General features: G+C 42.3%; 1 pseudogene; it reads right to left on the reverse strand.

Moving 5' to 3' along the window:
* Positions 1 to 4,942: 4,942 nt before the first annotated feature.
* Positions 4,943 to 5,604, reverse strand: LOC100391133 (small ribosomal subunit protein eS7 pseudogene; annotated as a pseudogene).
* Positions 5,605 to 15,818: the final 10,214 nt, after the last annotated feature.

Genomic DNA, 15,818 nt, shown 5'->3' on the forward strand with positions numbered 1-15,818 from the left:
TGGTGAAACCCCATTTCTACTAAAATTACAAAAATTTGCTGGGTGTGGTGGCGCATGCCTGTAATCCCAGCTATTTGGGAGGCTGACACAGGAGAATTGCTTGAACCAGGAGGCAGAGGTTGCAGTGAGTCAAGATTGTGCCACTGCACTACAGCCTGGATGACAGAGCAATACTCTGCCTCAAAAAAAGAAAAGGATTCTTGCAACTCAACAACAACAAAAAGATGCCCCAATTAAGAAATGGGCAAAGGATTTTTATTTTTTAGGCAAAGGACAGCAGCAAAAGTTTATTAAGCACAGTGTTACACTCTCATAGGGTGAGAGCAGTATGAACTCTGCAATGTGGGATCAGCCAAGAATTGGGCAAAGGATTTAAATAGTCGTGACTCCAAACAACATATACAGTAAGCCCTTCATATCCATGGGTTCTACATTTGCAATTTCAATTAACAGCAGATTGAAAATATTTGGCACTGGGCTCAATGGCTTATTCCTGTAATCCCAGCACTTGGGGAGGTTGAGGTGGGTAGATCACGAGCACTTTGGGAAGCAAAACAGGAAGATCCCTGGATCCCAGAATTTCAAGGCTACAGTGCACTACGATCACACCACTGCGCTCCAGCCTGGTGACGAAGCAAGTCCCTGTCAAAAAAAAGAAATGTTCTTTTTCCGAATCAAATTATATGTTATATACTGCTCTTTCATTAATATTAAAATATTTATTAAATAAATATTCTGCCATACCAAATACAAATATATAGTGCCTATCTTCTTGTACTTTTCTTTCTCAAATAGATAATACATGTGAAGACAGATTCTTAGTAGTGGATCAAAATATATATATATGTGTGTGTGTGAAGCCAGACATATAACAGACCAACTGCCAAGTAACAAGCAGACTGCTGATTAACATAAGAACTACCTATCTTTGTATATGATAAACCCACAACTAAGCTCTAGCACCTCTTCTCTAATATCCTGTTTATCCATTCCTTGAATCATTGACTATGGATCATTTGGAAGTAGTGTGTATCTAGATTTTTAATTCTGCTTCCAAATCTGATTAAATTAATAACTCCCCATTAATGATATACAGGGTGCTTTGTGCCCTTCCTTATTCTTTTAACCTAATGTTTATATAATTTCACAATTTTTGCAATATCATGCTAACTGTGATATTATTTTAAAAATAATTTTAAGTTGGCTGGTATGCCTTTTATTATAATGCTTTCTTTAATCTAGTCCTAATCATTAATATCCATGGAAATGCAGATTTTTATTTTTTATTTTTCCTGTGGCCCCTCCCCCAGATTTCTTTTTTTAAAAAATGTGTCTGTGTTTCAGCAACTAAAATAATCATGTGACTCCCCCCCAGTGGTATGATAACCACACTTGCGTAACTACTGTGTTGAGTCTGCTTTACTGTCAGCGATCACGCAAGAATGATAAATGTACCAACAGAGTCCTGTCATACGGAACACAAACTGCTCTATCTTCCATCTTATTTTTTTGTTTAATCTCTTACAAGTAGGCACATTCCAAGATAAACATAACTAAGAATATTTAAGGAACTCTTCTGAATTTCTTAATATGTTCATGTATTTCACAGATTAAAATATCTCTTTTAGAAAATTCAATACAAAAATTAGCCAGGCATGGTGGTACATGCCTGTAATCCCAGCTGCTTAAGAGGTTGAGGCACAAAAATTGCTTGATACTGGGAGGCAAAGGTTTCAGTGAGCTGGGATCGCACCGCTGGACTCTAGCCTGGGTAACAGAGTGAGACTCTGTCTCAAAAAAAAAAAAAAAAAAGAAGAAAAGAAAATTCATCCTTGGATTATTTTGTTTGTTTAAAGTTCTTCAGACTGATTTACTAATAACTAAAATTTACCCTGATAATAACAACACAACTATATCAGTTTCTTAATTCTTTTTTTTTTTTCTCTGTAGAAATTAAGTCTTGCTATGTTACCCAGGCTGGTCTCGGAACTCCTGGTCTATAATGATCCTCCTGACTTGGCCTCCCAAAGTGGTAGGATTACAGATGTGAGCAACTGCATTCGTCCAATCTCTTAATTCTTATTGTGGAAAATAGTGTAAGTCAAGCATAGCATTTGTGGAGTTCAAATAACAAGTAAGTAAAGTAAATAAAGCTGCTTTTGTTCATTCATTCAACAACTACTTATTGAGTACATATTATGTGGCTGCTCTTTTCCTAGGTGCTGAAGATGCATCCATTAAGAGCTTATTTTTGATTAATTATTTATTTTATTTTATTTTGAGATGGAGTCTTTCTCTGTCACTGAGGCTGGAGTGCAGTGGTGCAATCTCTGCTCACTGCAACCTCTGCCTCCTGGGTTCAAGTGATTCTCCTACCTCAGCCTCCCTAGTAGCTGGGACTACAGGCACATGCCACCATGCCTGGCTAATTTTTATATTTTTATGAGAGACAGGGTTTCGCCATGTTGCCCAGGCTGGAGTGCTGTGGTGTGATCTTTGCTCACTGCAACCTCTGCCTCCCTGGTCCAGATTCAAGCAATTCTCCTACCTCAGCCTCCCAAGTAGCTGGGATTACAGGCACAAGCCACCATGCCCAGCTAATTTTTGTATTTTTTAGTAAAGATGGGGTTTCACCATGTTGGCCATTCCGCTCTTGAACTCCTGACTTCATGATCCACCTGCCTCAGCCTCCCAAAGTCCTGGGATTACAGGTGTGAGCCACTGCACCCAGCTTAGTACAACATTTCTTAAATATTATTCTATTTTTTAAAAGTATCCAAACATTTCAATTAATATTTTATCTTATTTTTTATTTTATTTATTTATTTATTTTTGAGATGGAGTTTTGCTCTTGTTGCCCAGGCTGAAGTACAATGGCGCCATCTTGGCTTACCACAACCTCTGCCTCCTGGGTTCAAGCTATTCTCTTGCCTCAGCTTCCCAAGTATCTGGGATTATAGGCATGCAAACTACCACGCCTGGCTAATATTGTATTTGTAGCAGAGACAGGGTTTCTCCATGTTGGTCAGGCTGGTCTCAAACTTCCTACCTCAGGTGATCCTCCCACCTCCGCCTCCCAAATTGCTGGGATTATAGGTGTGAGCCACCATGCCCAGCCTCAATTAATATTTTGATTCAGGTTTATGGTTCCTTTTTCTTTGTTTTTTTTTTTTTTTTTGGACAGGGTTGCACTCTGTCACTCCGGCTGGAGTGCAGTGCAATGCAGCCTGGACTTCCTCAGCTCAGATGATCCTTTTATTTTAGCCTCCCAAGTAGCTGCAACTACAGGTGTGTGCCACTATGCCCAGCTAATTTTTTGGTATTTTTTGTAGAGATGGGGATTGATCATGTTGCCCAGGCTGATCTCAAACTCCTGGGCTCATGTAATTTGCCTGTCTTGGCTTTCCAAAGTGCTGGGGTTACAGGCATGAGCCACCACACCCAGACTTATTTTTAAAAGTTATGTATTCTCAGCATTTATGTATTATAAAATACTTCAAAAATATAGAAAAATGCAGACAATATAAGAGCACTCTTTCATTTGTTCAGACTAGAAACGCTGGGGTCACGGACGCCTTTTACTTACCATTCTTTCGTTTTTGTAATATCATTATACCAACTAAGCTATTATTTTTTTTTAAAAAAATTGACTTATCTTCCTTTCTTTTCTTTTCTTTTTTTTTTTTTGAGACAGACTCTTCCATTGTCTCTCCTGCTGGAGTGCAGTGGTGCAGTCTCAGCTCACTGCAACCTCCGTCTCCTGGGTTCAAGTGATTCTCCTGCCTTAGCCTCCCAAGTTACTGGGATTATAGGCACCCACTACCACACCCAGCTACTATTTTGTGTTTTTAGTAGAGATGGGGTTTCGCTATGTTGGCCAGTCTGGTCTCGAACTGCTGACCTTGTGATTCCCCTGCCTCGGCCTCCCACAGTTCTGGGATTACAGGCATGAGCCACCTTGCCCAGCCTATTTTCCTTTCATTCTAATACCTATAATACCTACTTGATTCCTTTCCTCCTGACACACACCCTAAAATTTTGTTGGTTGTGCCATAAAAATATAGCCAGAGTTCTGCCATTTACCATTCCCACTACCACCACCTTGGTCTAAGATGCCATCATCTCTTGCCTGAATTATAGCAATGGCCTCACAGTGGATCTGCCAACATCTGTCTTTGCCCCGCTTTTCTCCCCTGGCAGCCTATGCTCCACACAGCAGCCAAATTAATCCTGTAAGAATGTAAGTTAGATAATATTCTTCCTCTGCTACAAAACATTACAGTGAATTCTCATCTCACAGAGAACAAAAGCCAGGGTTGTTAATATTCTGTTTCTAAGTGGTGTCTGTGCTTTTGTATGTAGTTATAATAGATTCACTTTCATTGTTAGATGTTATTCTATTATAAGAAAATAACTCATTTTATCAATCTACCTTTCATCTATGAACACTGGGGAACTTTTAATTTCTATTACTATTATAAATAATGCTGCCACAACAAGAAATGCCAAGGGAAACTGCTAAGGATGCAGGAAACTATATAAGATGTAAATTCAGAAGTACAGGAAGGAATGAATGACCCTTATATTGTGGTCAACTGATTTTTAACAAGAGTGCCAAGAAAATTCAACAGGAAAAAATAGTCTTTACAATAAATGGTGTTGGGACAACTGAACATTCAGATGTAAAAGATCAAAGCTGGACCCCTACATCACACAAGACACAAAAATTAACTCAAAGCGAATCATTGACCTAAAAGTAAGAGTTAAACTATAAAACTCTTAGAAGAAAGCCTATGTGTATAACTTTGTGACTTTGGGTCAGGTGATGGTTTCTTAATATGATACCAAAATTATAGCAACAAAAGAAAAAATAAATTGGACTTTATCAAAATAAAAAGCTTTTTTTTTTTTTGTGAATATATTTTTTATTTAGTCATTCTGTTTACAGTTGAAACTCCGGGAACTCAAAATTAACATCCCTGCCCGTGAGCTTCTTATAGACACCAGAAAAAGTTTCAGCCTGTGTTCCATATTGTTCTGCTGTGCTTTGTCCAAATGAAACTTTATGTGCCGGCTGCCATCCAGTTTCACGCGGATTCTCTTGCCCACAATTTCACTTGGGAAGACCAGGTCCTCAAGGATTACATCGTGCACAGCTGTCAGTGTATGGCTTCTGGGACGCTTTTGTTTATTTTTTGTACAGTTTTTTCAAGTTGGCTTAGGCAGAATTCTCCTCTGAGCAATAAAGACAACATGCTTCCCACTCAACTTTTTCTCCAATTAGCATACTGGCCGGACTTGAATTTTCTGGAAAGATTTTAGTTGAGGAACAGGAACAAAGATTATGATAGCTTTCCAACCACCACCAACTTCAATTTCCTGCCTGCCGTAATATTCAGCTCCCTGAGCTGAACCTTTAGGTCTGAGCTCCAGAAGAGCCTGGAAGATGCTGGCCTTGAACTTGTCTGGCTTCTCGCCATTGGGCTTCACGATCTTGGTGCCATTGGGCTTCACGATCTTGGCGCTCGAACTGAACATGGCTTTCTCCTTGGTGAGCACCGACTTAGGGAAAAAAATGAAAAGCTTTTGTTCTTCAAAGAACATCATCAATACAATAAAGATAAAAAAATACAATAAAAATAACACATGGAATTGGAGAAAATATTTGCTAGTCATATGTCAGGTATAGGACTTGTATCCAGAATAATTAAAAAATTCTTGCAACTCCACAGTAAAAACACAAACAATTCAATTTAAAACACGAGCAAAGTGCCAGATGCGGGGGCACATGCCTATAATCCCAGCACTTTAGGAGGCTAAGACAGATGGATTGCTTGAGCCCAGGAGTTCAAGACCAGCCTGAGCAATATAGTGAGACCCCAATCTCTACAAAAAAATGCTAAAGTTAGCTCAGCGTGGTGCCATGAGCCTGCAGTTGTTAGCCAGCTACTTGGGAGGCTGAGGTGGAAGAATCACTTGAGCTGCCTCCTGCCTCCCAGGAGGCAGAGGTTTCAGTGAACTGAGATTACGCCACTGCACTCCAGCCTGCAAGACAAAGTGAGACTCTGCTTCAGAAAAAAAAAAAAAAAGAGCGTAGTATCTATCTGAGTAGACTAGACATTTTCCCAAAAAAAATGCAGATGTCCAATAAGCACATAAAAGATGCTCAACATCATTAGTCATTAGGGAGATTAGGGAAATGCAAATCCAAACGACAATGAAATGGCCAAAATCGAAAAGACAATAAGGTCTGGGCATGGTGGCTTATGCCTGTAATCCCAGCACTTTGGGAGGCCAAAGTGGTAGATCATCTGCAGTCAGGAGTTTGAGATAAGCCTGAGCAACATGGTGAAATCTGTCTCTACTAAAAATACAAAAATTATCTGGGTGTGGTGATGTGCTCCTGTAGTCCCAGCTACAGGGGAGGTTGTAGTGAGTCAAGATTACGCCACTGCACTCCAGCCTGGATGTCAGAGCAAGACTGCATTTCAAAAAACAAAACAAAACAAACTAACTGTGGAGTTGGTAGCACTCATTGAACGTACACTTAAAATTTGTGTATTTTATTGTAAGTAAATTATTCATTACTATTTTATTTAGAAAAATGCTGCTGGAAATGTATATATGAGTCATTTTTATACATGTACATTATGTATTTACTTTTTTTTTGAGTCAGGGTCTTGCTGTGTCACCCAGGCTGGAATGCAGTGGCACAATCATAGCTCACTGCAGCCTCTAATTACTGGGCTCTAGCAATCCTCCCAACCTCCATACTAGCCAGACTACAGGCATGCACCACTGAGCTTGACTAACTTTTAAAAATTTTGTGGATTATGGAATCTCACTATGTTGCCCAGGCTGTCCTTGGACTCCTGTGCTCAAATGATCCTCCCTCCTCAGCCCCCAAAAGTGCTGGGATTACAGGTGTGAGCCACCACATACCCAGCCTGTATGTTCATTTTTCACAGGCCCTAGCTACACATATGTATGCCTAGGAGTAGAAATCCTCTGTCAGGTTTTCAAATTTTTGAGTTTTATAAGATAATGTGAAATTGATGTTTAAAATTGTTTTACCAACTTCCACTTCCACTTATACTTCCAGTAGTGGCATGTAAAATGTTGCTAGTGATTCATGTCCTCACCAATGCTTAGTATTTTCAGATTTCTTAATTTTGCCATCCTGATGGGTAAAAATGTTACCTCACTATGGCCCTCATTTAAATTTTTCTCATTACTAATAAGATTGAGCATTCCCCTTCCCTCCCCATTTATCGACCATTTGGAATTTTTTCTTCTCTAAAGTTGCAATCTAGCTATTCTAGTCATTCGTTGATTTTTTCTTATTGATTTGTAAAAGTTCTAGATATATTCTGAGGCCAGGTGCAATGGCTTATCCCTGTAATCCCAGCTACTTGAGAGACTGAGGTGTGAGGACCATTTGAGCATGGGAGGTCGAGGCTGCAGTGAGCCAAGATTAAACAATTGCACTCTGGCCTGGGCAACAGAGCAAGACCTTGTCTCAAAATAAATTAATAAATGTAGATAGATAAATAAAGATTTTTAAAAATAGATATATTTTGGATTCTAGGTCTTTATTATGTGCTGAAAAGATCTTCTTTCTGTGATTTGGCTTATGTCTTAAGACATTCCATACCCTGAAGTTAATATAATTTTATCTTCTGAAAGTGTCAACATTTTGGTTTTCAGATTTAAATTTTTAATCTAGTGTCTTGGTGTGGGTATAGCTTAAGCTTGCTGAAGAAAATATAACCCCAAATAGAGGGGCTTAAAGAATATAGACTTTTAGGACCTGGCACAGTAGATCATGACCATAATTCTGGCACTTTGGGAGGCTGAGGTGGGTGGATCACCTGAGTTCAGGAGTTTGAGACCAGCATGGCCAACACAGTGAAACCCTGTCTCTACCAAAAGTACAAAAAATTAGCTGAGCGTGGAGGCACATGCCTGTAATCCCAGCAACTCAGGAGGCTGAGGCAGGAGAATCGCTTGAACCAGGGAGGTGGAGGTTGCAGTAAGCTGAGACAGCCCCATTGCACTCCAGCCTGGGTGACTGAGAAAGACCCTGTTGCAAAAAGAAAAAAAAAAAGAGCATATAGACTTTTTTCTTTTTCAAGTAACTTCTCCAAAGTAAGCATTTTAGCTTGGGAATTGGTTTTGCTTTATACGGTCATTCGGGGAAATCTGTTTTGTTTTGTTTTTTTTTTTCTGCTTTTTCCTTCCTTCCCTCCCTCCCTCCTTCCCTGCCTTCCTTCCTTCTTTTCCTTTCTTTTTTTGAGAGAGGCTGGACTCGAACTTTGGGCTTAAGGGATCCTCCCACCTCAGCCTCCCTAGTAGCAGGGATTACAGGCAGGAACTCCAATTTTAAATGTCTCTGCCAAAGGTATTCTGCTCATTGCCATTACATGAACAAGATAGATCCCTTCACTTCTTTTTTTCTTTTTTTTTGGTAGAGACAGGGTTTCACTATGTTGCCCAGGCTGGTCTTGAACTGACCTCATGATCCACCCACTTTGACCTTCCAAAGTGCTGGGATGACAGGCGTGAGCCACCGTGCCCTGCCTGGTCCCTTCACTTCTTTAGGTCTCCTTTAATTAATAACTGTAGAAAGGAGACATCACCCCTAGAGCAGGGGGAGCAAAATGGGAAGTAGCATTAATAGGATCTAGGGTCTTAGAGGAGGGGACCCATGAGGCTGTGCTAAGTCCTTGAGAGCAGATACTCCACAGGTGAGAACTCTGGGGTGCGCACGGGACTGGTTCTCTGGTGCGCCACAGATGTTGCTCATATGGGTGCATTCTTTTTTTTTTTTTTTTTAATTGAGATGGAGTTTTGCTCTTGTTACCCAGGCTGGAGTGCAATGGCGTGATCTCGGCTCACCACAATCTCTGCCTCCTGGGTTCAGGCAATTCTCCTGCCTCAGCCTCCTGAGTAGCTGGGACTACAGGCATGTGCCACCGTGCCCTACTAATTTTTTGTATTTTTAGTAGAGACGGGGTTTCACCATGTTGACCAGGATGGTCTCGATCTCTTGACCTCATGATCCACTCGCCTCGGCCTCCCAAAGTGCTGGGATTAACAGGCGTTAAGCCACCATGCCCGGCAGATGGGTGCATTCTGAGATTGGTATTGGAACTTGTGGAAGGAAGATGCCAAGTAGTTGAAACTGTGAGCCCCAAAAGAAGCAAAAGGCTGGATGTGCAGCTGTACTCATGCTGCTGGGAGGACCTGATTGAAACTGGAAACATGAAACACATCTCCTTTTCCTTCTTCCCCTTCCATTCTCTGCCTCCACTGGCAAAACCTAAGATAAATCATCTGTCAATGAAACAAATTGTGCTGCAATGGGCAACCTTGTGCATACGTTGTTTTTGTTTTGCTTTAGGTCGCTCCTCAGGTTAAGTTCTTATAAGATTGTATGTAGTTTTGCTAGATATTACCAACATTTTCTCCATCAGGGGCTGAACTATTTTGCACTCTTGGCAACAACATGAAAATGTTTTCCCACAGAGCCACGTGAACAGAGGACATTGTTAATAAGCTTTTGAATCTTTGCCAGATATAAATGATATTTCTGCTTGGTTTTTATTCAGATTTCTCTTATCAAGTTGAATGTCTCAAAAGGGTTTGAGACCATTTACATATATTTTTCGGTGAATTGTCTGTTCATGGTTTCTGCCCATTTTTCTTTTTAAGATGGGGTTTCACCATGTTGGTCAGGCAGGTCTTGAACTCCCAACCTCAGGTGATCCTCCCGCCTTGGCCTCCAAAGTGCTTGGATTACAGGTGTGAACCACCACGCCTGGCCTCTGCCCATTTTTCTTCTTCTTCTTCTTTTTTTTTTTTTGTTGTTGTTTTGAGACAGTCTCACTCTGTCACCCAGGCCAAGTGCAGTGGCACCATCACAGCTGGTTGCAACCACTGCCTGCCAGGCTCAAGCAATTCTTGTGCCCCAGCCTCCTGAGTAGCTGGGATCACAGGCTAATTTTGTATCTTAGTAGTGACAGGGTTTCGCCATGTTGGCCAACCTGGTCTCAAACTCCTGGCCTCAAGTGATTTGCCCACCTCAGCCTCTCAAAGTGCTGAAATTATAGGCATGAGTCACTGCATCTGGCCCTTTTGCTCATTTTTCTTTTTCTCTCTCCTTCTTTCCTCCTTCCTTCCCTTCCGTCCTTCCTTCCTTCTTCCTCTCTCTCTCTCTTTCTTTTTGGCATAGTCTTGGTCTGTCGCCCAGGCTGGAGTGCAATGACGTGATCTCAGCTCACTGCAACCTCTGCCTCCCAGTTTCAAGCGATTCTCCTGCCTCAGCTTCCTGAGTAGCTGGGATTACAGGTGCTGGAGCACACCCGACTAATTTTTGTATTTTTAGTAGAGCCGAGGGTTTCACCATGTCGGCCAGGCTGGTCTCAGACTCCTAATCTCAAGTGACCCACCCTCCTCAGTCTCCCAAAGTGCTGGGATTACAGGCATGAGCCACTGCATCGGTCCACTTTTCCATTTTTCTATTTATTATTCCTTATTTTTAGATATACAGTAGAGTGATTAACCCTTTACTTGTCATATAAGTAACAGTATTTCTCCTCAATTTGTCATTTGTCTTTTGACTTTACTTATAGAGATTTCTGCCAAACAATAAAAACTTTCATGTAGTTGAATGCCTATAATTTTTTAAAAACTGTATATGGATTTTGAGTCATAGTCCAGAATGCCTTTATCAAACCCAGGTTGTTTGAGAATTCACCCATGTTTCCTTCTAGATGTGTGATTATGTATGTATTCTACACTTAGGTCTCTGATTCATTCGAAGTATATTCTGGCATCTCTGTTTCTGTGGGTGCAGTACTATCCTTTTTAAAATGGCAATTCAGTTGAGCCAATACCATTTATTGAAAGGTACAGCTTTTCCTACTGATTTAAGATGCATGTTTATCATCTGTACTTGGATCTACTTCTGAACTTTATATTCTGCTTTTTTGAGCTGTTTCTTTTTTTTTTTTTGAGACGGAGTCTTGCTCTATCACCCAGGCTGGAGTGCCGTGGCCCGATGGTGGCTCGCTGCAACCTCTGCCTCTCGAGTTCAAGTAATTCTTCTGCCTCAGCCTCCCAAGTAGCTGGGATTACAGGCATGCACTACTATGCCTGGCTAATTTTTGTATTATTAGTAGAGATGGGGTTTTACCATGTTGGCCAGGCTGGTCTAAAACAGCTGACCTCAAGTGACCCACCTCCTCGGTCTTCCAAAGTGCTGGGTTTACAGGTGTGAGCCACTGCACCTGGCCTTGAGCTGTTACTTCATTCACCAATATGGAACTTTTAATTTTTATTAAAAAAAGGTTTTTTTGGCTAGGCATGGTGGCTCATGCCTGCAATCCCAGCACTTTGGGAGGCAGAGGTGGGCAGATCACCTGAAGTCAGGAGTTCAAGACCAGCCTGGCCAACATGGCAAAACCCCATCTCTATTAAAAATACACAAATAAGCCAGGCATGGTGGCATGTGCCTGTAGTCCCAGCTACTGTCAGGCTAAGGCAGGAGAATTGCTTTAACCTGGGAGGCGGAGGTTGCAATGAGCTGAGATTATGCTACTGCACTCCAGCCTGGGCAACAGAGCGAGACTCCATCTCAGAAAAAAAGTTTTTTTTTTTTCCAGCAATGTCTCGCTCTGTTACCCAGGCTAAAGTGCAGTGGTGCAATCACAGCTTACTGCAACCTTTAACTGCTGGGCTCAAGGAATCCTCCTGTCCTCAGTCTGCTGAGTAGCTGGGACTACAAGCAGGTGCCATCATGCCTGGTTAAGTTATCTATTTTTTGAACAGTCAGGGTCTTGTTATGGTGCCCAGGCTATGCGTCGGTGTGATCATATTACACTTCAGCCTTGAACTTCTAGGTTCAAGGGATCCTCATGCCTCAGACTCCCAAATAGCTGAGTCTATAAGTGCATGCCATCATGCCTGACTTAATGACTATTTTTTTTTTTTTTTTGAGACGGAGTTTCGTTCTTGTTACCCAGGCTGGAGTGCAACGGCGTGATCTCGGCTCACTGCAACCTCCGCCTCCTGGGTTCAGGCAATTCTTCTGCCTCTGCCTCCTGAGTAGCTGGGATTACAGGCACGCGCCACCATGCCCAGCTAATTTTTTGTATTTTTAGTAGAGACGGGGTTTCGCCATGTTGACCGGGATGGTCTCTATCTCTTGACCTCATGATCCACCCACCTCGGCCTCCCAAAGTGCTGGAATTACAGGCTTGAGCCAGCGCGCCTGGCCGACTATTTTTTTTTTTTTGAGACAGGGTCTCACTCTGCCACCCAGACTGGAGTGCAGTAGTGGGATCATGGTTCACTGCAGCTTCAACCTCTTGAGCTCAAGCAATTTTCCTACCTCTGTCTCCTGAGTAGATGGGACTGCGGGTGCATGACACAACACCCTGCTAATTTATTTATTATTATTTGTAGGGATGGGATCTCCCTATGTTGTCTAGATTGGTCTCGACCTCTGGGCTCAAGCAATTCTCCTGTCTTGGCCTTCCAAGGTGCTGAGATTACAGGCACCAGCCACTGTGCCACCACGTGCCTGGCCCACACTTTTATTATAGAGGTTTTTAGTAGATATGTTGTTATAGTACTAACAGTTTGGGCTAGGCCCAATTAACACTTTCATTTTCAGTGTTTCCTGTTCATTCTTGCATTCTATTTTTTCCTACTAAAATTAGAATACACTCCAGGAAAAAAAATCATCTTAGTACTGTTATGAAATTGCCTTCATACACACACACACTTTTTATTATTTAATTTCTTTTTGAGATGAAGTTTTGCTCTTGTTGCCCAGATGAGTGCAGTGGTGTGATCTCAGCTCACTGCAGCCTCTGCCTCCCAGGTTCGAGCGATTCTCCTGTCTCAGCCTCCCGAGTAGCTGGGATTACAGGCACCTGCCACCACCCCCAGCTAATTTTTTTTTTTGAGACAGAGTATCACTCTTCTTGCCCAGGCTGGAATGCAATGATGCACTCTTGGCTCACTGAAACCTTCACCTCCCAGGTTCAAGTGATTCTCCTGCCTTAGCCTCCCCAGTAGTGGGATTACAGGCATGTGCTACCACACCCAGCTAATTTTGTATTTTTAGTAGAGATGGAGTTTCTCCATGTTGGTCAGTCTGGTCTTGAACTCCTGACCTCAGGTGACCTGCCCACCTTGACCTCCCAAAGTGCTGGGATTACAGATGTGAGCCACTGTGCATTTCTTAGTAGAGACAGGGTTCCACAATGTTGGCCAGGCTGGTCTCAGACTCCTGACCTCGGGTAATTCACCTGCTTCAACCTCACAAAGTGCTGAGATTACAGGCATGAGTCACTGTGCCCGGATTATACATATATTAATTTGGGGGAAAACTGACATCTTTATGATTGTATTTGCCGTATCCATCAACAAAGGATCCTTTTCATTTGTTCAAGGTTACCATTGTATCTTTCAAGGGTGTTTTCAGATTTTTCTCATATAAGTCTGCATACTTTCTGTCATATCTTGCCTTTTTGTTGCTTTTGTGAACGGAGTTTGCTTTTACTTTAAATCTTCTATCTTGTTGTTTGATATGTATGAAGGGTATTGTCTTTTGTATATGAATTTAATTTTTTTGAGACAGAGTCTTGCTCTGTCACCCAGGCTGGAGTACAGGTAGAGTGCCAGAGAGATCGCAGCTCACTGCAACCTCCACCTGCCAGGCTCAAGTGATCTTCCCTCCTTAGCCTTCCGAGTAGCTGGGACCACAGGCGGGCCCCACCATGCCTGGCTAATTTTTATGTTTTTTTTTTTTTCCTGGAGAGATGGGGTTTTGCCATGTTGCCTAGGCTGGTCTCAAACTCCTAGACTCAAGTCATCCACCTGCCTATGGTTCTCAAAGCGCTGGGATTACAGGTGTGATTCACTGTGCCCAGCTTGTGTGTTAATTTTAAATCTAGCTACAGGCCAGGCGTGGTGGCTCACGCCTATAATCCTAGCCCTTTGCAAGGCCGAGGTGGGTGGATCACCTGAGGTCAGAAGTGCAAGACCAGCGTGGCCATCATGGTGAAACCCCATCTTTAAAACAAAACAGGCTGGGTGCGGTGGCTCATGTCTATAATCCCAGCACTTTGAGAGGCTGAGGTGGGTGGATCACGAGATCAAGAGATTGAGACCATTCTGGTCAACAAGGTGAAACCCCGTCTCTACTAAAAATACAAAAATTAGCTGGGCATGGTGGTACATGCCTGTAGTCCCAGCTACTCGGGAGGCTGAGGCAGGAGAACTACTTGAACCCAGAAGGTGGAGGTTGCGGTGAGCCGAGATGGTGCCATTGCACTCCAGTCTGGGTAACAACAGCGAAATTCCGTCTCAAAAAATAAATAAATAAAGAGCCCTACTAAACAACTGTTGGATGAAATGGAAAATAGAATTAAAATTGAACTTGAATAATTTCTTTCTCTTTCTTTCTTTCTTTCTTTCTTCTTTCTTTCTTTCTTTCTTTCTTCTTTTTTGTTGAGATGGAGTCTCGCTCTATCACTCGGGCTGCAGTGCAGTGGTGCAATCTCAGCTCACTTCAGCCTCTTCATCCTGGGTTCCAAGTGATTCTCTTGCCTTAGCCTCCTGAGTAGCTGAGACTACAGGCAGGTGCCACCACACCTGGCTAATTTTTGTGTTTTTGGTGGAGGCGAGGTTTCAGCATGTTGGCCAGGCTGGTCTCCAATTCCTGATCTCAAGTGATCTGTCTGTCTCTGCCTCCCAAAGTATTGGGATTACAGGCATGGGCCAAGTACCTGGACTAATAGGGCACTTAAAAATTTCCAGGTGGAAGGAACTACTTGTTTTCTGATTTTGTTCCTGATTTCTAGTTTTATTATATTGTTTGTTTATTTACTTAAAATTAAAAAAAATAATAGAGCAGAGTCCTGCCGTGTTGCCCAGGTTGGTCTCGAATTCCCAGGCTTAGGCTATCCTCCTACCTTAGCCTCTCAAAGTGCTGGGCTTACAGGTGTGAGCCATAGCACCCAGCCTGTTATATTATTTACTTACTAATTATTGTTTAATTAAAATAAGCCTGAATCTGTGGCTCACCGCTGTAGTCCCAGTACTTTGGGAGGCCGAGGTGGGAGGATTACTTGAGCCTAAAAGTTCAAGACCAACCTGGGTAACATATAAAGACCCTGCTTTTGCAAAAAAATAAAAAATAAAAAAATTAGCTGGGTGTGTTGTCATGCGCCTGTAGTCTCAGCTACTTGGGAGGCAGAGGTGGGAGGATCCCTAGAGCCCAGGAGGTCGAGGCTGCAATGAACCATGATCATACCATTACACTCTAGCCTGAGTGACAGCCTGAGAACTGGTCTCAAAAAAAAAAAAAAAAAAAGATATTTGCTTTATTCTACTATTGAAGATTTATTTATGATATATTATAGCCAGTTTTCATTGCTCACTCATATGTGCTTGGGAAGAAAGTATGTTCTCTCTTTCTCTCTCTTTTTTTTTTGAGACGGAGTATTACTCTGTTGCCCAGGCTGGAGTGCAATGGTGTGATGTCGGCTCACAAAAACCTCTGCCTCCTGGGTTGAAGTGATTCTCTTGCCTCAGCCTCCCAAAGTGGTGGGATTAGCAACGTGAGCCACTGTAGCTGGCCCATTGTTTTTGAGATGGAGTTTCACTCTTGTCACCCAGGCTGGAGTGCAGTGGCGAAGTCTTAACTCACTGCAACCTCTGCCTCCTGGGTTGAAGCGATTCTCCTGCCTCAGCCTCCCAGGTAGTTGAGATTACAGACACCTGCCACCATGACTGCCTAATAT

Source organism: Callithrix jacchus, chromosome 8, assembly GCF_049354715.1.
Source record: "Callithrix jacchus isolate 240 chromosome 8, calJac240_pri, whole genome shotgun sequence".
In the NCBI taxonomy this organism is placed as follows: domain Eukaryota; kingdom Metazoa; phylum Chordata; class Mammalia; order Primates; family Cebidae; genus Callithrix; species Callithrix jacchus.